Source organism: Bos javanicus, chromosome 1 (assembly GCF_032452875.1).
Source record: "Bos javanicus breed banteng chromosome 1, ARS-OSU_banteng_1.0, whole genome shotgun sequence".
Taxonomy (NCBI): domain Eukaryota; kingdom Metazoa; phylum Chordata; class Mammalia; order Artiodactyla; family Bovidae; genus Bos; species Bos javanicus.
In genome coordinates this window covers 136097945-136123906 of record NC_083868.1, presented here as the reverse complement: position 1 = coordinate 136123906, position 25962 = coordinate 136097945, and the positions used below count along the sequence as shown (strand labels likewise).

The 25962-nt window shown below is 41.5% G+C and overlaps 1 protein-coding gene across 6 annotated transcripts in view; it reads left to right on the top strand.

Annotated features, from left to right (window-relative positions):
- The window catches only part of TMEM108 (transmembrane protein 108), a 384728-nt gene that overhangs the window by 171733 nt on the left and 187033 nt on the right, over nucleotides 1–25962 (top strand). The window contains exon 1 of one of the 6 annotated variants that reach the window (XM_061421278.1): nucleotides 24553–24644. The exons of the other annotated variants lie outside the window; for them this stretch is intronic. The gene's annotated coding sequence lies outside the window, so the exon portion shown is untranslated. Of the gene's footprint in view, nucleotides 1–24552; nucleotides 24645–25962 lie in introns of those variants that run through there. 6 annotated transcript variants of the gene reach the window in all.

Here is a 25962-nt window from a genome sequence, read left to right as displayed (position 1 = left end):
AACCAGAAGCATCACAGCAGATGTAGGGTGGACATGCAGCCCAGGGCCATGTGGTGCTGGGGCTGCAGCCAGCTTGGAAAAGCTAAATAAACAATAGGGAAATGGCTAGATCTGGCTGGGAGCATTGCTGGAGGTAAAAGAACGGGACTGCCTCATACTTTACTATCAGATGCCAGAGGGCACATGTGACCAGGAAACAAGGTCATTACTACAGACCAGTAGGTGCCAGGCAGTGCACACGTCAGGACTAGTACAATGCTTATGACACTGGGAGGGCCGGTGCTATTACAGGAGAAGAGGAAGCTCTCAGAGAACCTGAATGTTTTCTAAAAGAACTTTTATGATTTTTGTATTGGACTAAGTTTTAAGCTTGACTGGGCATTCAGTTACAATAGAAGATGTTATATCAGACGTGATCAGAACTAATTTTTTACTAAGTGGTTAAAACAGAGAATCATAAAAAATTTATATATGTATCTATCTTAAATATTTTAATTTAATGTAAATTTGCATTCATACAGATATCTTTTAATGGTGACCTAAGACCTTTTCTTAGAGTCCTGCTGCTTATTTCTGGCATAACCCCTTGCCCCATAATGCTTTGTCTACAATTTGTAGTTATATTTTCTATATTGTGTCAATTACTGTTTGACTCTTGCAATGAAATGTGAGCATAGAATCTTTGAGTTTTTATAGGTAAAAAAATATTTTACAGTTGCCTTGACACCGAATTGAAGGCATTGTTAGAGGAAACATATCAGTTACGTCTATTCAAAGCACTTGATTTAGTTTGCATACAGACAGCTGTCTCTTCAGTCCCTTTTTTCTCCTTTCACAGTGTGTTATGCAACTATGTTACTAGTAACTATGTTACTAGTTATTAAGTAACTAACATAACACATAAACTGGACGTAAGCATATTTGGAGACACAACTTATTCTTGAAAGCAGACAATGTGGAGACACCCCAGAAACCTGTTACCTGTGAGTTCTTGGTGTTGCAAGGGAATCAGTCAGTGTGACATGGAGTGGAATGGAGGGTACTGGTTCATTTGCAGGTCAGTTAACTAAGGGTTGTGTAAGAGTGTGAATAGCGTAACATTTTGTCTCTATAACATTTTCAAAGTTTTCTCCCCCACACTTCCAAGTTGCAGGCAGTGTTGGTTACACTTTCAAAGTCCACTGCATACACTCTGCGATAATTTAACCAAACCATAAATGTATGTAGCTAATTTATAAAAGGATAATCAATATAACACTCATTTTTTTCCTGCTGATTCTTTTCCATGATATTCTTGACTCCATGATAGTAAAAACCAGTATGGAGAAGGAAATGGCCAGTATTCTTCCCTGGGAAATCTAATGGACAGAGGAGACTGGCAGGCTACAATCCATGGGATGGCAAAAGAGTTGGACACAACTTAGTGACAAAATAACAACAACAAATAAGGTTTTTCTTTATTGTCTATAAAATTTATTAGGTTGACATAAATGTACTTGGGGATTCAGACTATGAATTTTAAATCATTATAACTACACTCAAACACATCTTTGTCAAAATAGGAACCATTACAGTCAACACATTTTTGCCAATGAGAAATAAATTTATTCCTGTAGTGTAAAAATCTGTACCTCAGGATTCTATGAACTCTTGGAAAGCATTTTCTGCCTCCTGCTGGTTGTGGAAGCATTTTCCCTGCAAAAAGTTTTCGAGATGCTTGAAAAAGCAATAGTCGGTTGGCAAGAGGTCAGGTGAACTTGGTGAATGAGACAAAACTTTGTAGCCCAATTCATTCAACTTTGAAGTGTTGGTTGTGCGACGTGTGGTCAGAAAATGTCGTGGAGAAGAATTGGGCCCTTTCTGTTGATCATTGCCAGCTGCAGGCATTGCATTTCTCGGTGTGTCTCATTGATTTGCTGAACATACTTCTCAGATGTAATGGTTTCGCCAGAATTCAGAAAGCTGTAGTGGATCATATGGACAGCAGACCACCAAACAACAACCTTGACCTTTTTTGGGTGGGAGTCTGGCTTTAGGAAGTGCTTTGACCTTCTTCTTGGTCTAACCACTGAGCTGGTCATCACTGTTTGTTATATAAAAAACACTTGTTGTCATATGTCACAATCTGATTGAGAAATGGTTTTTGTTTCATAGAAAAAGAGAAGATGACCCTTCAAAACGACAGTTTTTTGGAATTTTGGTCAGCTCGTGAGGCACCCACTTATCGAGCTTTTTCACCTTTCCGATTTGCTTCAAATGCCAAATGACCATAGAATGGCTGGTGTTGAGTTCTTCAGCAACTTCTCCTGTAGTTATAAGAGGATCAGCTTCAATAATGCTCTCAGTTGGTCATTGTCAACTTCTGATGGCTGGCCACCGTGCTCCTCATCTTCAAAGCTCTTGTCTCCATTGCAAAACTTCTCAAACCACCACTGCCTGTATGTTCATTAGCAGTTCCTGGGCTAAATGTGTTGTTGATGTTAGGAGTTGTCTCCACTGCTTTACCACCCATTTTGAACTCAAATAAGAAAATTGCTCAAATTAGCTTTTTGTCTAACATCATTTCCATAGTCTAAAATAAATATGAAATGCACAGCAAGTAATAAGTCATTAGCAAAAAAAAAAAGCAAGAAATGTGCATTAAAATGTATAACATAACCATGTTTATTTAAAAATGTATTGCAACATCAAATAGCAAGCTCCAACAATGCCAAACCGCAGTTACTTTTTGTACCAACCTAATAGTTTCTGCTTACCCACCTCATCTAAGGTCTCTTCAAATATGAGCTTCATAGTTGTATTTGGAAGGAAGTTTACTTCCTGCCAGAAATTCTCCAGAATTACAGCTTCCTGATCTACCACTTAATTCAAGTTTGACTTGGCTTTGTTGCCCTGACTCTGTGTATTTCTCTACTCTACATCCTCTCTCAATGCGATGGCCTCATTAACTCTGACTACTGACTAAATAGGAGAGGATATTCTCAGCTGCTTTTGGTTGGAAAAGTAACTTCCTGCTTGAGGGTCCAAACTATTGCCCAAACTCAGTCTCTGTTCACTGGTGCCAAATAGAAATGCGGAGACAGAGTTGGATGAAGTAGAAAAGAGTAGCTTTATTGCTTCATCAGGCAAAGGTGGAAACAGTGGGCTAATGCCCCCAAGACTGTGTGATCCACCCTGGAGGGGTAGTGAGGAGTTTTATAGGTTCAAGGAGCAGGGCATGATCAGCTCATGGACCGTTCTTGGATTGGCTGGCATCAAGATGAAGTTTCAGGCATGAACAACCTTCTTGTTTGAACCAGTCTAGGGTCTGTGTTCTTGTGGTCAGCACTTTTCATCTGGAGGGGGGTCTGCTTCCTATAAGCGCAACTTAGGAATGTGTGTCAGGTGTTTATCTATATCTTTCTGGGAACTAGGAGTTCAGTGATTCTGCTATGTGGCACAATTATAGTCTAAATGATTACCAGTTCCCTAGACCAACAGCTATTCTGTTTCCACGTCTTCACATTTACCAATCCTTAACTCTTGAGTCAGCCCTTTACTTCAAAAGACAAGGACACAGGGCCTTGTACACAGTTTCAAAGCCAGAAACATTTCTTCCCCTGCATTGAATGGACATATGGGTACTTTCTGCTTAACTCTTACATCTCACTCTGCCCTTCCTCCTGCCTGCATTGCTCCCTGTCTCCAAAGGGGTTCCTGATTAACTGTTTCATGTCCAGTGCCAAGCAGGTTTCTCTTGTTCCCTGCTCAGGCACTATTTCCCTGTGCAGTGGTCTAAGGCCCCCTGAGCCTGCAGTAGAAAGGTTAAAAGGAGAGTTGGCGAGCTCTTCCTTGGCATTGTGCCTGAATGTGTGCGCCACTTCTTGTTTGCAGAGCTAGAGATCCTACAGGTGAATCCCTAGCTGTGAATCAGGGGCCAGAATTTCAGCACCTGCTCAGCAATTTCTCCAGCTATAGGAAAATTCTCACCCAAGAGTGAGCAGGTGCCTCGCTGCCTTTGGCAAATGAACTGAGGGCCTTCCCAGTCTGTCAGAGGATGCAGTCTCCAGAATGGGGTTGACCTCCTTCTCAGGCTGGAGAGTCTACAGTAATATCCATTTTGGGGGTTTCATTTGTTACTGTTTTCTCTAGAGCCAATACTGTCCACTCTATTACAAACTGTTTAGGGTTGCTTCACACTGTTGGTAACTATTTATGATCCATTTGTGGCACAATTTTGAACCTTACTTTCAAAACATTGGAGGTGGATGTTAGTTAGCTCCCCTCGAACTGTTTGAGTTGATATTACTGTCCTGTTTCTGCTATTAACACAGTTACTTCTTACTGTCCTACATGCCTGCAAAGCCATGTTGAATAAAATGAGTTTTAAGAGCATCAACTGCAATGCTGGGGTCAATTTTTCATACTCTGAAAAGGCTTAGGAATCAAAACCCAGTTGAAAACTTAGTCTGTCCTGTTTGTGAGTAGAAATAGAAGTGTCAGTCAAGATATTGTGACAAATCTCTGGGAAATGTGTCATCCATTGATTGGTGCAGTTATCCCTGGAAACAGCATGTAAAGAAATAAGTCTTCCCAATCCAAATTTCCTTTTGATAAAACCGTGGCAAGAAGGTTGGCAACAGCTTTTGTAATCCTAGGTTTCAAGATGTTAAGAATAATTTTGCTGGATGATGCATGCTTTGAGGATATAATACTTTAAATATCATCATACTGCTTCCAGACATCTCAGATTTTAATGTGCAAACTGGTATATCATTTTTCCTTTCTCTCTCTCTCTGTGTATGTGTATCCTGTCATATCAAGTCAATCAGTCATATCAGAGAAACAGACCTTGGACAAGTCAGTTAGCCCTTCCGGGCTGTATTGTCACAGTGCAGAGTGAAGGAGTTGCACTATGTTTTAATTTTAAGCGTTCTATTTTTATAACATGTTTTTACTTTAATGGGAAAGCACCTTGTGATCACATGCTTATGTATGTCGTCCATATGCAGATAACATATATTAAGGTTTTATCTCTGAGAGCCTGGACTGATATGATTCACATATGTACGAGGGACTGTTCTCTTAGCCTTTGTCTCATATTTTAATATATGTGAACTGTAAGGAAGGGTTAAAAAAAAAAAAAAGACTAAAATATTTTTTGGCTAAATACTAGATCCACCCCAAACCAGTCTTCACCGGTCAACCTGTGCTCGAAGCCATGTAATAGAATAGTGCTACATGGGGCTACTGTAGGGATGAGAGATGCAGGGAGGAATTCTGGGCCTGGGTCTCCCAAGGCTCACTAACTCACTAACAGGCAGGAGTAGTCTTGAGTGTGGTCTCATAGGCAAACATGGGTTTCCCAGCAACATCCTATCTACATTCAGGTGAGGGTTCTAGTATACATTAAATTTTGCATCTATCAGGGTGCTGACCTCTGGAAAACGAAAAAGATGGAAAAAAATAATCAATAGACTTTAGAAAAAATCTGGTGTCTCTTGTGCCATTTCTTCCTCAGAGCCGTTAAAGTCTGTCTTTTGGACTTAATTCTCTATTAATTGTCTAACGTGCTAACATGAGCACCATAGCTAGTCCTCTTCTCCTTTCTCGATTCTCACACCCCATTAAGACTGAAGCTAATTTGTCACATTGACACTGAGGAATGTTATTATTTAAAGCTGAACTTAAAAGGGAATTTATACAGAATGAAACCAATAAGCCAAGCAGCCTTGACATTTAATTTTCTTGGAAACCTTCCCCATCAAACCAGGAAAGTCTGCACACTACACATTTGCAAAATGGAAAGTGATGTTGGAGGAGGATAATCTCCCCATGGAAATGATGAGTGAATAATCTGAAAGAGGTTGGATGGTATAAATGGTCCTGTCTCCTTCCCTCATCCTCCCTGTCCCCGCCCTGAAGTGACATTTGTGAGCTCCAGCTTCTGGAGCTATTTGTATTATTACTTTTTTCATGGACATGGAGAGTTTGGGGAAGTAACAAGAATGAGGAATTTTATATTAGTTTTTGGCTATGAGTTCTAGGTTTGCACTAAATATTCAGATTTCTTCTTGGTCCTTAAGTTCAGAGGATCAATGAACAGTGTCCCTGTATCAAGAGTTGCCTCAAAATTCTAATATGGATTATTGAAAATTAGTTCAGGACACTGAACTAGGTGGTCTAAACATATAAGAGGAACCATGTTTCAGGATCCACTTACTGCCTTTTTTAATCCAGGTAGGTAATACAGATTGTATTAACAAAAAACCCAAATCTCAGTGTTTTGACATAAAAATTTATCACTCATATCCTGATCCAATGTAGGTTGGCATGAGTTGGGGTGAAGAAGGACCCTTAGCTCCATTTGTGTGCTAAGTTGCTTCAGTCATGTCCAACTCTTTGTGACCATATGGACTGTAGCCCACCAGGCTCCTCTGTCTATGGGATTCCCCAGGCAAGAATACTAGAGTAGGGTGCCATTTCCTTCTTCAGAGGATCTTCCCGACCCTGGGATTGAACATGCATTGCTTACATCTCCTGTGTTGGCAAGTGGGTTCTTTATTACTAGCACCACCTTGGAAGCCCCTGTTCCATTTAGGGACCTAGAAGTTCTCTATAATGCATCTTAGATTCAGCATCCGTCTCCTGCATTCTCTGCATCAACCTGGCAACTAAGTGAGAAAGAGAATAGAGGATCATGCAGTTTAGACATTAGAATTTCGCTACGTGGTCCTACCTAACTGCAGGGGAGCTTTGAAAATGGAGTTGAGCCCGTGACCTGCAGGAGGAAGAAGCAAGTTTGGTGAACCCATAGTACTGACTCCACCTTGGTTTCCTTTCCTTTTCTACCCACATTCTCCTAGTCCTAGGGAGTAACTGTGTAACGACACCATAGCATCTAAATAGACAGATCTAGTGGTTAGGCATGTATCTATTTGATCCCATTTTATTCAATTTACTTTTCTCTGGAAAGAGAAGACTGTTATACATAGAGGATTTTTCTCCTGCCAGGAATAAGCATGTATAAATAGAGACCCTGCTTGAATCACCATATTTTTAAAGTGGAGTGACTGCCGACTTTTGATATACACACATGGAAAGTAAGAGGAGATATCATCCATCCATCTGTTATGTTAGGAAAATCTTTAAAAGATTGTTCCTTTCTACCAAGGTGTTCCTCTGAAGGAAAGAGGAAAACATAGAACTTCAAGAAGGCCAAATGACCAAAAGAAAAACAAAGCCAGAGAGATTTCAGATTAAATGATAATGGAATGGTGTAACACCAAGATATCTAGTAACAGAAGATTACATGATTACAAATTTGAGACATACTGTTCTAGAGAGATACATTTACACCCTTTAAAATTATTCCAAAATTCAAGGTCTAAGAGATTCTCAACTCAACTTGGTTCTTTATTAAGAACCAGTTCAGACATCTGAAGGACTTATTAGATGAGACCCAAAGCACTAGAGAAACATTTGACAAGAAACAGATAGAAATCAGGAACTGGCCTGTATACTCTGACTTTTAGTGAATCCTTCAGCAGAACATGGTAAAGGGATTTTATTTGAGCATTCTGGTATTTTACAGGGGAAATTTCTATGCATTGACATTTAAGACCCATCAAATACGGTTCTATGTGCCTTTGCTTAGAATCCATTCCCCAAGAGGAAAGTATGAAAGTACTATTCCCTTATTGATTATATACAACATCTTCCAGCAAAAGGCCAGCACTGCAAGAAAAATCCCATCTCCATGGCAACAAAGATCTCAACTTTTAACTTGATATCACATGATAAAAAAAATTTTTTTTTTTCTCTCTAGCCTTAAAGATTGCAGTTTCGTGAATGTGGGGAGTTATCTGTGGAAAAAGGATTTTGTTAGAGCATCTGGGCCAATGGGCTAATGTCCAGAGTGAAGGCCTTTTGGACTTTTAATATATCAAGCCTGATTTTATTTACATCAGGTCAAGAAGTGTTACTTTAGCCATGTTAGATATCATTTTCCTACCCAGGAACAATGAGATTTTTTTTTAAAAAAATCAGGAGCTATATCAACAGTGGAAGAATAAGAAATTTAACTTGTTAAACTTCCCTTGATTATTGCCAGACCCCCAAAAATAAGGGAAGGAGGAACTAATTAAATTGGCCTCACTGGATGCAACTGCCTTTTTTTCTTGCTAAGTTCTTCTTAAACCCCTTATGACAGTGGAGCCAGTCCTGTAAGGGAGGGACACCTGGTCACCCTGGTCTAGAAAACTGAGCTTCCCTACAAGCTGTGCTGTAGACAAATTTCCTGCCACCTCTGTTTTAAAGGCTTCCCTGATAACTCAGTAGGTAAAGAATCCACATGCAATGCAGGAGACCCCAGTTCAATTCCAGGGTCAAGAAGATCCGCTGAAGAAGGGATCAGTTCAGTTCAGTCGCTCAGTCATGTCCGACTCTTTGCGACCCCATGAATCGCAGCACGCCAGGCCTCCCTGTCCATCACCAACTCCTGGAGTTCACTCAAATTCACGTCCATTGAGTCATTGATGCCATCCAGCCATCTCATCCACTGTCGTCCCCTTTTCCTCCTGCCCCCAATCCCTCCCAGCATCAGAGTCTTTTCCAATGAGTCAACTCTTCTCATGAAGTGGCCAAAGTGCTGGAGTTTCAGCTTTAGCATCATTCCTTCCAAAGAACACCCAGAACTGATATCCTTCAGAATGGACTGGTTGGATCTCCTTGCAGTCCAGGGACTCTCAGGAGTCTTCTCCAACACCACAGTTCAAAAGCATCAATTCTTCAGCGCTCAGCTTTCTTTACAGTCCAACTCTCACATCCATACATGACTACTGGAAAAACCATAGCTTTGATTAGACAGACCTTTGTTGGCAAAGTAATGTCTCTGCTTTTTAATATACTGTCTAGGTTGGTCATGGAGAAGGCAATGGCAACCTACTCCAGTACTCTTGTCTAGAAAATCCCATGGACGGAGGAGCCTGGTGGGCTGCAATCCATGGGGTCACTAGGAGTCGGACACGACTGAGCGACTTCACTTTCACTTTTCACTTTCATGCATTGGAGAAGGAAATGGCAACCCACTCCAGTGTTCTTGCCTGGAGAATCTGAGGGCTGGGGGAGCCTGGTGGGCTGCCATCTATGGGGTCGCACAAAGTTGAACATGACTGAAGTGACTTAGCAGCAGCAGCAGCAGCAGATGTTTTTCTGGGACTCGATTTTTTGATGATCTAACAGATATTGTCAATTTGATCTCTGGTTCCTCTGCCTTTTCTAAATCCAGCTTGGACATCTGGAAGTTCACGGTTCACATAATGTTGAAGCCTGGCTTGGAGAATTTTGACCATTACTTTGCTAGCGTGTGAGATGAGTGCAATTATGTGGTAGTTTTAACATTCTGTAGCATTGCCTTTCTTTGGAATTGAAATGAAAATTGACCTTTTCCAGTCCTGTGGCCACTGCTGAGTTTTTCAAATTTGCTGGCATATTGAGTGCAGCACTTTCACAGCATCATCTTTTAGGATTTGAAATAGCTCAACTGGAATTCCATCACCTCCACTAGCTTTGTTCATAGGGATGCTTTCTAAGGCCCACTTGCCTTTCACATTCTAGGATGTCTGGCTCTAGGTGAGTGATCATCACACCATCTTTTTTGTATAGTTCTTCCGTGCATTCTTGCCACCTCTTCTTAATATCTTTTGCTTCTTTTAGGTCCATAACGTTTCTGTCCTTTATTGTGCCCATCTTTGCATGAAATGTTCCTCTGATATCTCTAATTTTTATGAAGAAATCTCAAGTCTTTCCCATTCTATTGTTTTCCTCTATTTTTTTGCATTGATCACTGAGGAAGGCTTTCTTATTGCTTCTTGCTGTTTTTTGGAACTCTGCATTCATCTGCTTATATCTTTCCTTTTCTCCTTTGCCTTTAGCTTCTCTTCTTTTCCCAGCTATTTGTAAGGCCTCCTCAGGCAACCATTTTGCCTTTTTGCATTTCTTTTTCTTGGGGATGGCCTTGATCACCACCAGGATGATCTCTGTTCATTTCCAAGGCAAACCATTCAATATCACAGTAATCGAAGTCTATGCCCCAACCAGTAATGCTGAAGAAGGTGAAGTTGAACGGGTCTATGAAGACCTACAAGACCTTCTAGAACTAACATCAAAAAAAGATATTCTTTTCATTATAGGTGACTGGAATGCAAAAGTAGGAAGCCAAGAGGTATGTGGAGTAACAGGCAAATTTTGTCCTTGAAGTACAAAATGAAGCATATCAAAGGCTAACAGAGTTTAGCCAAGAGAGTGCACTGGTCATAGCAAATACCCTTTTCCTGCAACACAAGAGAAGACTCTACATGTGGACATCACCAGATGGTCAATCCTGAAATCAGATTGATTATATTCTTTGCAGCTAAAGATGAAGCAGCTCTATACGATCAGCAAAAACAAGACTGGGAGCTGACTGTGGCTCAGATCATGAACTCCTTACTGCAAAATTCAGACTTAAATTGAAAAAAGTATGGAAAACCAGTAGACCATTCAGGTATGACCTAAATCAAATCCCTTACAATTATACCGTGGAAGTGACCAATAGATTCAAGGGTTTAGATCTGATAGAGTGCCTGAAGAGCTATGGACAGAGGTTCATGACATTATACAGGAGGGATGGGCCACCCACTCCAGTGTTCTTGGGCTTCCCTTGTGGCTCAACTGGTAAAGAATCTGCCTGCAATGTGGGAGACCTGGTTTGATCCCTGGGTTGGGAAGATCCCCTGGAGAAGGGAAAGGCTACCCACTCCAGTATTCTGGCCTGGAGAATTCCATGGACTGTATAGTCCATGGGGTCACAAAGAGTCGGACATGACTGAGTGACTTTCACTTTCTGTTTTAAGACATTAAAGTGACAGTGAGTCTGATCAGACAGATGTCTTCAGTAAAGAGGCAGGAAGGAGACTGGGCACAAGAGGAACTTGACATTCCTTGATCACAGGCTCTGTCCCAGGCTCTGTGCTGGCTGCTTCTGGCACTCAGATCAAAGTGTGTGCAGCCCTCATTGCTCTTGTGAGCAAAAATGAACTTAGGCCCCTGCTGGTTATCACTGGAGGCAGTAACTTCCATATGAGGATCTAAATTAAGAGTTCACCCCAACATTTATTAGCCATTGGTGTCAACGTTTGATTCCATCAGAGTTGTTGATGGAGCTGGTATGTCAATTAAACAGTGATTCACTGCAAAGAACAAAAATATCGTAAATATGCCAATCTGGCTCATTTTCACCCCTAATGAATGAAAAACATTAAATCCTTTTTCATTTAGAATTAATTGGAGGAAGCAGCAGAGTATATTAGTGAGTAGTGCCATTGTGAATAGAATTTGAGAATTGGGAGGGGAGAGCCATAAGCAGTTTTTTTTTTGTTTTTTTGTTTTTAAGAAACATATGGGGCATTGAAGAGGCAGAACCAGAGAAGGCAGTCAGTTTAATGAAGCATAGTCCCCAGCAGAGCCTTAATAACTCGGTTTTAAATGTGCTAATTTTCTCTTCTGCTGTTCACTTTTGTTTAGTGAGCAAACTTTTACCTCTGTTATTATGAAATAGGCCTCTGCTCCTTTGGAGTTGCGAGAGATGTTTTTAAAAGTCATCATGTCTGTCTAGGTAGATAGGCTGATTTATGCTGTGGTGACGAACAATCATGGCAGTTTATTTCTCATTCACACTGTGACAAGGCAACAAGGATGGGCTGCAGCTCTGCTTACTGTCCTTTTTACTCTGAGTTCTAGGCTGATGATGTAGCCTCTGTCGGGAACATTGCCAATTTTGTGGTCAGTGTTTTAATCAAACACTGGCTGTTAAAGCTTCGGTCCAGAATCAACACACATCAAGCCTGCTCATATCTCATTAGCCAAACAAATCACATCACCAGGCCTGGGCCAGGAAGGGAGTCCTTCTTCTCTAAACTTAATCTTATGTACCGTGAACTTAAGGGGAGATACCCTTAGTCTCTTATTCCTAGGTTATTTTGTCCTCATGGGGGCTACCTGAAGCCATTCAGGGGCTTTTTAAAGGTTATGAAGGCCAATCTTTAATTTGGTCCTTGCCCTGAAACTGAGATTTAATTAGCCTTCATTGCTTAAAGGTCTCGTTAGTTTTGTCTGTTGTTGTTGTCCATTCAGTCATATCCGACTCTGCGACCCCAAGGACTGTAGCACGCCAGGCTTCCCTGTCCTTCACCATCTCCTGTAGCCTGCTCAAACTCGTGCCCATCAAGTCGGTGATGCCATGCAGCCATCTCCTCTGTCATCCACTTCTCCTGCCTTCAGTCTTTCCCAGCATCAGGGTCTTTTCTAATGAGTCAGCTCTTTGCATCAGGCAGCCAAAGTATTGGAGCTTCAGCTTCAGCATCAGTCCTTCCAATGAATATTCAGGACTGATTTCCTTTAGGATTGACTGGTTTGATCTCCTTGCAATCCAAGGGACTCTCAAGCGTCTTCTCCAGCACCACAGTTCAAATGCATCAATTCTTCAGGTCTCAACCTTCTTTATGGTCCAACTTTCACCTCCATCCTTGACTACTGGAAAAACCAGAGCTTTGACTATACGGACCTTTATTGGCAAAGAACTATCTCTGCTTTTTAATACACTGTCTTGGTTTGTCATAACCTTTCTTCCAAAAAGGAAGCATCTTTTAATTTCATGGCTGCAGTCACAATCTGCAGTAACTTTGGAGCCCAAGAAAATAAAATCTGTCACTGCTTCCATTGTTTCCTTATCTATTTGCCATGAAGTGATGGGAACAAATGCTATGATCTTCTTTTTTAAATGTTGAATGTTAAGCCAGCTTTTTCACTCTCCTCTTTCACTTTCATCAAGAAGCTCTTTAGTTCCTCTTCGCTTTCTGCATATCTGAGGTTATTGATATTTTCTGTTACAGTTTGGATTATAAAGAAATTGCCTCTTCTAATCCTATAAGACTTGGAATTTCTGGGCTCTCAGTCCTTTTTATTTCTGCTTAATAAAGTTTTCACTTTAAAAAAAAATCATCTCTTTCTCATGGTAGCTTGTCAGACACAGCCAGCAGCAATCAGAGGATGCTATTAGCATTCCATTTTTCACTCTTCACCTAGAGCAACAAGCTCATTAGGTGCATTATGTGTGTTCTAAGTTGTCACAAGTGACAGTTTTAGCAAATATTTTCCTTCTGCAGAATGGATTGCCATCCTTCTACGCTCCATTAAAAGAATTTCTGCATGGGACTACTGCCTGGCCCTAAGCCAATGCCTTTGTTTTAGGGCTTTTTGTTGTTACTGGAGCACCCCATTTCTCATAACAATTATTTTATATATATATAGTCAGGATATATTAAGTTATACTGCAGTAACAAAAGATGTCCAGATCTTAGTAACTTCAAATAAAAAAGGTTTACTGTTCCCTAACATACATCCCCATCACAGATCAATTGTATCTTTATTCCTCTAACAAGGGCTATACTAGATGCCAAAATATGTGAAGCTATATCAAAATTTTGAGTAAATATAAATTAGAAACCTAGCATTGTATTTATACGAAGTCAAGCAAGTGGAATCTAAATGTTATGTATATTTTTAGCTAGGCAAAAAATTCATTAATTTTCATATATATATATATATATATATATATATATACACACATACACACACATACACACAGTGTGTATATATATACACACACACACGCGCACACAAAAGCTTTTCTTTGCCATCTGAGCCAGCTTATATACAGAGTACATCATGCAAAATGCCAGGCTGGATGAAGCTCAAGCTGGAGTCAAGTTTGCCAGGAAAAATATCAATAACCTTAGATAAGCAGATGACACTACCCTAATGGCATAAAGTGAAGAGGAACTAAAGAACTTCTTGTTGAAGGTCAAAGAGGATAGTGGAAAAGGTGGCTTAAGACTCAGCATTCAAAAAACAAAGATCATGGCATCTGGTCTCATCACTTCATGGCAAATAGGTGGGGAAAAATGGAAACAGTGACAGATTTCAGTTTCCTGGGCTCCAAAATCACTGCAGATGATGACTGAAGCCTTGAAATTAAAAGATACTTTCTGTGGAAGAAAAGCTATGACAAACCTAGACAGCATATTAAAAAGCAACGACATCACTGTGCCCACAAAGGTCCATAGAGTCAAAGCTCTGGTTTTTCCAGTAGTCGTGTATGGATGTGAGAGTTGGACCAAAAGGGAAGCTAAGCACCAAAACATTGATCCTTTCAAACTGTAGTGCTGGAGAAGGCTCTTGAGAGTCACTTGGACTGCAAGGAGATCCAACCAGTCCATCCTAAAGTAGATCAGTCCTGAATATTCATTGGAAAGACTGATGCTGAAGCTGAAACTCCAATACTTTGGCCACATGATGTGAAGAACCGACTCATTGGAAAAGACCCTGATGCTGGGAAAGATTGAAGGCAGGAGGAGAAGGGGACAACAGAGGATGAAATGGTTGGATGGCATCACCAACTCAATGGACATGAGTTTGAGTAAACTCTGGGAGTTGGTGATGGACAGGGAGGACAGGGATGCTGCAGTCCATTGGGTCGTGAGGAGTCGGACACAACTGAGCGACTGAACTGAACTGAGTAATATAAGTAATTTCACTGGACATTTCCTTGAGCCTGTTTATGCCAGTTTTGCTGTAAGTGGTTTTCTGTGTTTATTAACATTTTTTTTCAAATTATTTCTCTTTTCTACTGACTAGACTCTCAATCCAGACTAGACAAAGAAATAAATAAGTTCCCTCCTGCTGTATTTTTTACAGCAACTTTCTGAATGTTCAGACTTATCAGCATCAAAAAGGGACATAAAAGCTCCATGATATTTTTGTCAGTGTAAAATCTCATAACTTCATTTTCCAATCAGCATGGAAGCTAATGCTTTCTCTGCAAGTTCATCTATTCTTACTGGCCAGAAAGCTGCCTAGGTATAATGAGAAACAAAATGCAGGTTGGATACAACTTTCGTTTGATGCCAAACTGTGCCAGGGTCCAGTCCCAGTGGATCCAGGGAAATTTGAAGGAGAGACGGCGTTGGCGAATACACTGGCTTTAATTAGATATTAATTAGAGATATAAAGAGTAATAGAATGAGGATAGCTCAGCAAGAAAATTCAGTGGAGAAAAGAGGCTGAGTAGCTTGGTTTATGCGGAAAACCAATAAAACTTCAAGACAAGAAGTTTGCACCACTTACGTAGGCCGCAGGCATCCTTCTGTTCTCCCGAAGGAGAGGAGACACTGAGGCCTCCCCAGTTGGATCTTAGAAGCCCAGGCAAAATTAGTAAGCTTGGCGGGCTCTGCGCTCCAGATGGAAACTCAGCCAGAGTTTGAGAGAAAGAATGACATGAGGAGACCAGTATTTCGAGGAACTGATCCCATTTTTTATTTTTCCAGGGTCTGTTTTTATACACTGAGATGTTATACAAAAGTCACGTGGGGTCAGCAGTCCTGACTTTTATTAAAGTCAGGTTCTTCATACAAATGTATACAGAGGTCTTAGGGGTGTTACATCATCTTCTGGCCAGGGGGCCTGCTGACAATTTATGACCCTCTCCTTGTGACAGTGGTCAGTCAACCAGAACACTTATTTCTCCAGGGGTGATTATTCTTAAAACAGATGCCACCTTCCAAAGGTACCAGATAAAGTTACATTCCTATAGGGTGAGGGTGTAGTGGGTCTTAATTAAGGAAAGAATTTGCTTAGCCTAAGGTCTAACGTGATTAATATCAAAGGTTAATACTTATTTCTTATATATATCCATTAATGTGTATAAGGGCAGGGGATGTGGAGACTTAGCAGCAAACATTGGCTCAACAAATAAAAAACCCTTCACCAATACAGTTTCTAATCAGCCCACTATACTATACTAATAGTTTTCTAACTTCTCTAAAGAACCTGTTTTTAGAAGGTTTAAAGCATCTCGTGCCTCTCACAGTTGGGAGGCTGTGAGCAATCACATGTGGCCGGACAAGCCTGTCAGGCAGGCTAGAGAACCTTCAGAGGAGTTTCTAGGTTGAAACACTCCTATCACGCCCAGGAATTATTATTAACTGGAGCTCTAAGTTAACTCCTTTTCTGAAAGAGGTGGTGGGGGACAGCCCCCCATAAAGTCAGAGGTGTAGGTGAGAGCACAAAGTAGTAAAGTACGCGGACTCTGGTTTTGGGGGTAGATGCTCGAGAATTTCCAGGGGGACTCCTGAGGCTTGATCCCGCCTTTGCGTATGTCGAGCCTCCTTCCTCATGACCTTTGCCACGGGCGGAGGTCCTCACGCCGGCTCCCGGCAGAACTACTTTCTTATATTGAAGGCTTCAGATTTCCTTTCTGGTTATAAACTCAATCTCATGAAATTGTAACATCTTTAACCCTATTCAACATAGCCAAAATCTTGAGAATATAAAAATTTTCATTACAAAGGCCTGTATGTTCACATGACAGTTACCATGAACACTAACACAGTTAAAAAAAAAAAAAAATCCAGCGTCAGACTTCAGTGAACTAGTACTTAGGGTGTGCATGTCTGTATGTGTCAGACAACTATTTAACAGTTTATTATACAAATCGTATATGATCTTGAGTCTGGAAAGAGAAAAACTTGTCTCATTCATACCCAAAAAATTTCCATGTTTGAACATTTTGATCCTGTTTGCTATACATGGAAGAATAAGAAACACGATGATAATAATAAGTTAATTATATTTCTATCTCTATCATTTATAAGAAAGTTCCCCCATGTACTATCTAATTTAATACTTTCAATAAGCAGCCTCTGAATGGTGGTGGTTATTGTTCAGTCACAAAGTCATGTCTGACTCTTTGCAACCCCAAGGACTCTAGCACTCCAGACACCCCTGTCCTTCACTATCTCCTGGAGTTTGCTCAAACTCATGTCCGTTGAATCAGTGATGCCATTCAACCATCTCATCCTCCGTTACCACCTTCTCCTCTTGCCCTCAATCCTTCCCAGCATCAGGATCTTTTCCAATGAGTAGGCTCTTCACATGAGGTGGCCAAAGTATTAGAGCTTCAGCATCAGTCCTCCCAATGAATATTTAGGGTTGATTTCTTTTAGGATTGACTGGTTTGATCTCCTTGCAGTCCAAGGGACTCTCAAGAGTCTTCTCCAGCACCACAGTTTAAAAGCATCAATTCTTTGGTGCTCAGCCTTCTTTATGGTCCAACTCTTATATCGGAAAAGCCATAACTTTGATTCTATGGATCTTTGTTGGCAAAGTGATGTATGGTTTTTAATTCATTATCTAGGTTTGTCATAGCTTTTTCATGGCTGCAGTCACCATCCACAGTGATTTTGGAGCCCATGAAAAAGAAATCTGCCACTGTTACCATTTTTTCCCCATCTGTCACAAAATTTCAATAGATCTAAAAATCCTAAGAGAATGGGGCAAAATCCAAGATTTCTTGTTTACACCCTATTCTTTTCCCCTCACATTGATTGCTTTTTAATCTAAACATTCCTTTTGACATCCTGCCTACCTGTTGAGGTGCAACTGGGTTGTCATCTCCAAGTAGGATTCTCCAGTCTTCCCAACTGGAGGAAATTCTTCATACTCTCAACTCCCACAACCTCACATATTTCCGTTGTTGTTCTTAACCTACAGAGCCTTTGTGTTGTCATTATTACTATAGTATCATAACTACTACAAGATAATGAGCTCCTTCAGTCCAGGGGGTATTTTCTTTATTATCACTTACTAGTGGCAGGCATGCAGGAAAAGTGTGACTGAGTGAGTGAATGAGCATACATGAATGAGTGACATCCCAAGAGTCTGCCATAAAGCAGTGTTGTGATTACTGACCTCACCAAGGGTCTTTCTTCTTAGATCTGCAGATAAGCAGGGGAAATGGCTCAGATATAAGATGAGGCTGAGCTTTGAACCCAGAGCATAGTGCATAGCGAGCCATGGAGGACACACCAGTTTGGCCTGGTCTTCTCTTTACAATTTTTTTTTTAATTTCTCTTTTCAAGCTAGTATTGCTTTTGAGCCACAATAACTCTGGAGCGATCAGCTAGAAGGGCTTCCCAGGTGGCTCAGTGATAAATAATCTGCCTGCCAATGCAAGAGACACAGGTTTGATCCCTGGGTCAGAAAGATCCCCTGGAGAAGGAAATGACAACACACTCCAGTATTATTACCTGGGAAAGCCCATGGGTAGGGTAACTCAGTGAGCTACAGTCCATGGATTCACAAAAGAGTCGGACAAGACTTAGTGGCTAAACAACAATAATCAGCTAGAAATGCCCCACCTTTGTCTTTTGGTATCTAACAGCTCTTCTTTCAATTAGAGCAGTGCAGGGACTTTCCACCTTTTCCTCTACCTTTTGCCCATGGAAGCAGATCTCTTAGCTGTTGGTAAGCCATTACCACACTGGTTTTCTTGCCATCCTCTCATTGTTTTGCCTTTTTTCACCTCTATGTCTTCCTTGACCACTGGAGTCACTTTGGAGCATTTGGGGAAAATTCTTTTCAAAGAAAGTCACACTGGCTGTCTTAACAGTCAGCCTGTAATGAAATCACTGTAGAGACAACATTGTATGTGCTGTTTTTTTTAATGGGCAACATGCTTAGAGTTGATTTGACTAGGGCTCCCACAGCTTTTTCTCACCATGTAGCCTATGAGCCTGAACCCTACCAGTAGTATGAAGTGAAGAAGAAGTGAAGTCGTTCAGTCGTGTCCAACTCTTTGCGACCCCATGGACTGTAGCCCACCAGGCTCCTCCATCCATGGAATTTTCTAGGCAAGAGCACTGGAGTGGGCTGCCATTTCCTTCTCCAGGGGATCTTTCTGACCCAGGGATCGAAGCCTGGTCCCCCTGCATTGCAGGCAGACACTTTACCGTCTGAGCCACCAGGGAATCCCCACCAGTATATTAGACTGCTAATCAAAGTGGAAATGAATTAGCAAGGTAGTTACAAAACAATGTACCTTTCCAGAATATACAGCTTCAAATTTTAAGAGTAGCCATGTATTTTGATGTATTCCTTTTGTAAAATAATTTAACAGTATGAATTATAAATTTATGTATGTTTAATACATTTTTTTTGACCTGGGAATTTCCTTCTGGTTGTCTAGTTAAAGGAAATAATTCATAGAAATATGAATACAGTATACCAGGTATGGGATTGTACTCAGCAGTGTTAGAGAAACCATTATGACAGCTTAACAAAATAGTCTTTTTTTTTTTTTTTCATGTAATAAGAAGTAAGAAGACCAACACTCAGAGCTGCTGGGGCATCTCCATGATCCTGTTGCCAAAAGCTCAGCTTCTCTGTACACTGGTAGTGAGTCAAATCTTGGAGACAGAGGTTTGGGTCAAGTAAAAAAGGATAGCTTTATTGCTTTGCCAGGCAAAGGGGGACACAGAGTGTTCCTGCTTAGAAAAACTATGTGTCTTAACCCCAGAGGATTTGATGAGGGGGTTTATAACAATGATTCAAGGGTGGGGGTCTCTGACAGAATTATGGTGTGTGCAAGATTTGTACTCCCTTAATCTCATCTCTTCCCCTGGTGGCTCAGATGGTAAGTCTGCCTACAATGCGGGAGACCCGAGTTCGATCCCTGGGTTGGGAAGATCCTCGGGAGAAGGAAATGGCAACCCACTCCAGTACTCTTGCCTGGAAAATCCCATGGATGGAGGAGCCTGGTAGGCTACAGTCCATAGGGTCGCAAAGAGTCGGACACTGAGCGACTTCACTTCACTTCAATCACATCTCAGGTGCTCAGTCTCCTAATCTTGATGAGCTTCTCTGCTCCCTTTGATTTTGCCTCAGGGAGTTTCTTGGCTGCTCTTCCCTTGATTAGCACGTGTTGAATCTGCCCCTTGGAACTCAGGGAAGGTCTTGGAGGGTACCTACAAGAAATGGGAAAAAGAAGGGCCTCTGTGCCTGGTAGCTCAGCTGGCAAAGAATCTGTCTACAATTCAGGAGACTCCGGTTCATATTCCTGGGTCAGGAAGATACCCTGGAGAAGGGATACCTACTCCTGTATTCTTTGCCTTCTCTGGTGTCTCAGATGGTAAAGAATCTGCCTGCAATGTGGGAGACCAAAGATCCCCTGGAAGAGAGCATGGCAACCCACTCCAGTATGTTTGCCTGGAGAATCCTCATGGACAGAGAACCCTGGCGGACTACAGTCCGTGGGGTCGTGAAGAGTCTGCACAGCTGAGCAACTAAGCACAGCACAGCCCTACAGGCCCCCTCTCAGTTTTAATATGATTGGATCACAGGCTTCTTAAATGGCGTTTCTCCTCGCTGTCCCGTGTGGTTGTAGGATGGCAAGTTACTCTCATGTCATTGTTCCAGGTAAGAATAGAAAAAGGACAAGAGGACAGGTAAATCTTTCCTAGAAATCTCTGATGGACTTCTGTTTATTTCTCATTAGCTAGAACTATGTCTCCTCTAGCTGTAGGGAGATTGTGATAATTTCCCAGGTTTGGGTTTGGTACATTGTCAGGTTAACCCAAATTGGGTTTTCTTAGTAAGGGAAATGGAGAGAATGGCTATTGGTAAACAACTAACAATGTTTTCCATAGTAATCAATGTACTGAAGATACTAAGTAAAATAATAGAGGCACACTTAATATCCATTTGCAGATCAATGGATAAATAAAATGATCAAATGTGATAGAATATTCTGTAACTATATTAATTATAGTTAGGTCATGAAAACAAAAGCTGGTCTAGGTAGGAGGACTAGGAAATGTTTCATTACAGGGAATTAGAAGCTATACAATCTTTGGACAGCCAGAGGAGTGAATATCAGGAAGACCCCTATCTTAGCTTGGATTCCTCACAAAGCAGAGCCTGAGAAAAGGACTGTGACCAGATAGTTTACTTGAGAAGTGAGGCCAGGGATCAGCAGTTGGAGAGTAAGGGAAAGAAGAATAGCCAACCTAGGTAGGGGTGTGTTGTGGAGGTTGCATTATGATGGGTAGGAGCTTGATTCTGTCAGAACCTACTGAGATACAGGATACCATCCAGAATTGTCTCTCCAAAGATTAGAAGGCAGGGGGATTTATCCACTGGATCCCAAGAATTGTCCCCAGAGATACTGACTTCCTATATTTATGAGCTGCCCATGTGTATGTGAGCCAGCTATCTCTTGTGACTTCTGAAATGTTGGAGGAACAGAAAATGGATATGTGTATCCTGTACTTGAGGCAGGATGCTGCTAGCATGAAGCGAGTTAAAGCTTGTGTGGAACTGTGCAACCATGGCTGAAATCAGAGGTAAAGCTAAGAGGATATGAACCATGGTGCAGAGGCATCTGCTACAACAATATCAGGAAATTTCACATAAAACAGTCCTAGGAGGGTAGTCCCCCATAGAGGTGGTTCTCTGGGAGACACTCAGAAGTCTCTGGCAATGCCTTCCATCTCTTGTCTACCACTCTCCCACAGCTGCTACTGGGGAGGTAGCTTCTCTTTACCTTTATAATGTCATGCAAGTGCTTCTAATTGGTGGGATCTAATGGGAAACCTGATGGCAAGGGCCTCTGAGAAATGCAGTTTCCAGGCTTCATGCCCATGAGGTAAAAAGGAGCGGTCAGAAGGGTGAAGTTTGTCCTGAATATCAGTGAATGATGTCTGGCCCAGCAGCAACTGATGAATTATGTATGAGGAGTTTACAAAACTGGTTTTAATCACTTCTATTCTCTTCACTTATGAAGGAGGGATCCTGCACTAGTGGCTTGGAGATGGCCAAACATACAACATGGGACAGATGAGATCAACAGCAGCTGATTAGTCACATGGACTCATAGCTGGAGGCTGAGGACAGGAGTGCCATGCAGGGCACGTGGGACCTGTCCTCAGAAACAGCATGAAAAACCAAAGGCTGTGGGAAGCAGGCTTTGTAATATCAAGAGGCTGAGGAGCCTCTGATTCATGTGGAGGATGAGATTGGCTTGTCTGAAAAATTCCACTTGCTTGGAGGGAACTGAAACCTCCTACTCAGGGTTAAGTAGGACCTGTGCCTGGTCCTTTTGATAAGGAGAGTTGCTTGGCTAGGAGAATTTGATGACTGGAGCAAAGAGGGAAGCGAAGAAGCAGGCCATTCAAGGCCTTCCCGGCTTTACCAGATGTCAAGGCAGACATATTAATGCACATAAGCCTTATTTGTGGCCTTATACCACATAAATGGACTTCCCAGTTGGCACTAGTGGTAAAAAACCCACCTGCCAGCGAAGGAGACATAAGAGCTATAGCTTTGATCCCTGGGTCAGGAAGATCCCCTGGAGGAGGAAATAGTAACCCATTCTAGTATTCTTGGAAAATCCCATGGAGAAAGCTACAGTCCATAGGACCACAAAGTGTTGAACACATTTTACCCCATGGAGTGCTGCTGTCCATGGGGTCACAAAGAGTCAGACATGACTGAGCGACTGAACTGAACTAAAGCAACTTAATATGCACCCACCACATTTATTTTTCAGTCTCTCAGTCATGTCTGACATTTTGCAACCCCATGGACTGCAGCACACCATGGGGTCAGTCGTGTGCTCCACTTTCCCCTGGAGTTTGCTCAAACTCATATCATTCAGTTGGTGATGCCATCCAACCATCTCATCCTCTGTCACCTCCTCCTCCTCCTGGTCTCAGTCTTTCCCAGCATCAGGATCTTTTCCAGTGAGTCAGCTCTTTGCATCAGGTGGCCAAAGTATTAGAACTTCAGCTTCAGCATCAGTCCTTCCAGTGAATATTCAGGACTGATTTCCTTTAGGATTGACTGGTTTGATTTCCTTGCTGTCCAAGGGACTCTCAAGCATCTTCACCAGCACCACAGTTCGAAAGCATCAATTCTTTGGTGCTCAGCCTTCTTTATGGTGTAACCCTTGCATCCGTACATGATGACTGGAAAAACCATAGCTTTGACTAGATGGACCTTTGTTGGTAAAGTAATATCTCTGCTTTTTAGTACGATGTCTAGGTTGGGCATGGCTTTTCTTCCAAGGAGCAAGCGTCTTTTAATTTCATGGCTGCAGTCACCATCTGCAGTGATTTTGGAGCTCAATAATATAAAGTCTGTCACTGTTTCTGTTTTTCCCCCATCTATTTGCCATGAAGTGATGGGACTGAATGCTGTGGTCTTAGTTTTTTGAATGTTGAGTTTTAAGACAGATTTTTTTTACTTTCCTCTTACCCCTTCCCTCAAGAGGCTCTTTAGTTCCTCTTGGCTTTCTGCTATTAGGGTGGTGTCTTCTGCATATCTGAGGTTACGGATATTTCTCTCAGCAATCTTGACTCTAGCTTGTGATTCATTCAGCCCAGCATTTCACATAATGTACTCTGTATAGAAGTTAAATGAGCAGGGTAACAATATACAGCCTTGATGTACTCCATTCCCAGTTTTGAATTAGTTCATTGTTCCATGTCCAGTTCTAACTGTTGCTTCTTAACTTACATACAGGTTTCTCAGGAGGCAGATAAGCTGGTCTGGTATTCCCAGCTCTTTAAGAATTTTCCACAGTTTACTGTGCTCCACATAGTCAAAGACTTTAGCATCATCAATGAAGCAGAAGTAGATGTTTTTCTGGAATTCTTTTGCTTTTTTTTAATGATCAAGTGGGTGTTGGCAGTTTGATCTCTGGTTCCTCTGCTTTTTCTAAATCCAGCTTGGACATCTGGAAGTTTTCAGTTCATGTACCATTGAAGCCCAGCTTGAAGGCTTTTGAGCATGACCTTACTAGCATGTGAGATGAGTACAATTGTGCGGTAGTTTGATCACTCTTTGGCATCGCCCTTCTTTGGGATTAGAATGAAAACCGACCTTTTCCAGTCCTGTGGCCACCGCTGTTTTCCAAATTTGCTGGCATGTTGAGTGCAGTACTTTAACAGCATCATCTTTTAGGATTTGAAATAGCTCTGCTGGAATTCCATCACCTCCACTAGTTTTGTTCATATTCGTGCTTCCTAAGGCTTACTACAGAGAAGGCAATGGCAACCCACTCCAGTACTCTTGCCTGGAAAATCCCATGGATGGAGGAGCCTGGTGGGCTGCCATCTATGGGTCGCAGAGAGTCGGACACGACTAAAGCAACTTAGCAGCAGCAAGGCCTACTAATTTGGGCAGAAAAAGAAAAGGGCATATCTTTTTTAAAATAGTAAGATTAAATGACTTTTATTTAATCATCTCATTTTGTAAGACAGCCCATTCTTCCCAGGATTTCCTCTGTGACAAGCCCAAGAACCTCAAAGGATCAGACCTTTGTATAGTGTCACCTAACAAAGGATATTGAGAAAAGAGGGCCTGTGTATTAATGAAGATATTGGAAGATCCTTGAATGAGTAAAAATAATCAAATGAATAAACTCATGAACCAGAAAGCAAACTGAGCCAAGAGAAAGACCCAGAACTCATCACTGCCTTTGCTTCTGCAGACGCTAAGTATCATTTGCCGTCCAGTGGTCACTCTCATCTGTTGGGGTGCCCATCGGTTCAGCACCACCTTGTCCCTGATGGGAGAGGAATGCAGTCTCTCCTCCTTAAATCTGAAACCCAGCCTTCCTTGCCTCAACAGCTGCTGCCACAGCCTTTAGTGGTTGAAGGGAAAGTGGGAAGAATCTGAAAACCAGCGACCACCCTACCCAACCTGCCCTTATCTGCACCACCTCCCAGGTCAGAATTCATAAGTAACAAGTTCCCTGCACTACATACTTTTCTTCTGTTTTTTCCTCCACACGTCTGTAGCCTCTATAACTGTGCTGTCCAATATAGTAGCCACTTAGATTTAAGATTTATGTCCCCAGCTACATGAGCCACATTTTAAGCCACCAGCTACAGGTGGCTACTGTATTGGACACTACAACTTACACAACACTTCTGTCATCACAGAATATTCTGTGACAGTGCCACAGTTTTGTGTACAGTACAGTCATTTGTAGGATCGTTCATGCATTTAGTCAATATGCTGGATACCAACCTTGTGCTTGACCCATTTCTAAAGACTGAGGATACAGCAATGGGTAAGATAAGCAAAATTTCTGCTTTCCCGGGACTTACACTTCAACTTACAAAGCCTGCATCCAACTGTCAGTGTGTAGCAATAGCTTGAAGAAGGACAGCCTGGGGAAACAGAGAGTTAATTGTTTTATTTATTTATTTTTTAATCTTGGCTCATCACCATTCTGATTCCTTTAAGGTGTAGCTCTCTGTTTTCTTCTGCTTTTAGACCTCTGAATTTTAGACATCTGATTTGAGCTGATTTGCACAGCACAGATGGCTTACACATTTGATTTACCTTTAAGTGTTGGCTGCCACTATTAAGTTTTTTAGATTCTAAGTGAGAGATTTATTTGAAAGTAGTCGTTCTAGGATTTGATCATTTAAATCAATTCTGGCTGCCTGTGTTTAGAATTTTAATTCAGTGAAAGGTCTCGTTCTTACTGATGGTATATAACTACAGCAGAGACAAACATGGCAATCATTTTGTCGGTTTTCCTACCACAAAGCCCATGTTTTAATACACACACCCCCTATACAGGGGTTACTCACAGAGCATTAATAATACCAGCCTAATAAGTTGAATCATGAAAATGGGTGGTATTTCTAATTTAGCCATTAGAATTCAGACACTGCTAAATGCTCTCAACAAGAGCTGTGAATGCCAACACCAACATTCTGGTTGAACTAAAGAACTGTAAATGTCTTCCCCGCTGATGAACTGATGACTTAGAGTCTGTTGCAGAAGAAAGAGATGCTTGAAATGAGTCTTTCTGCTCCAAATCCCTCTTTCCTCACTATTGCTTCTTTGAAGAGTAATAATTTGTCCAAGCAAGAGTTGAAGAGTAAAACTCAGCTATAGCATGATAAAGGCATCCACAAACTCATCCATGCAAAGCAGAGCTTCTCAGACTTATGTGTGCATCCTGGAGGGTTTGTTGAAGCAAAAACTGCTGAACCCCCTCCCCAGAGGTGCTGATTCAAGGAGTCTAGG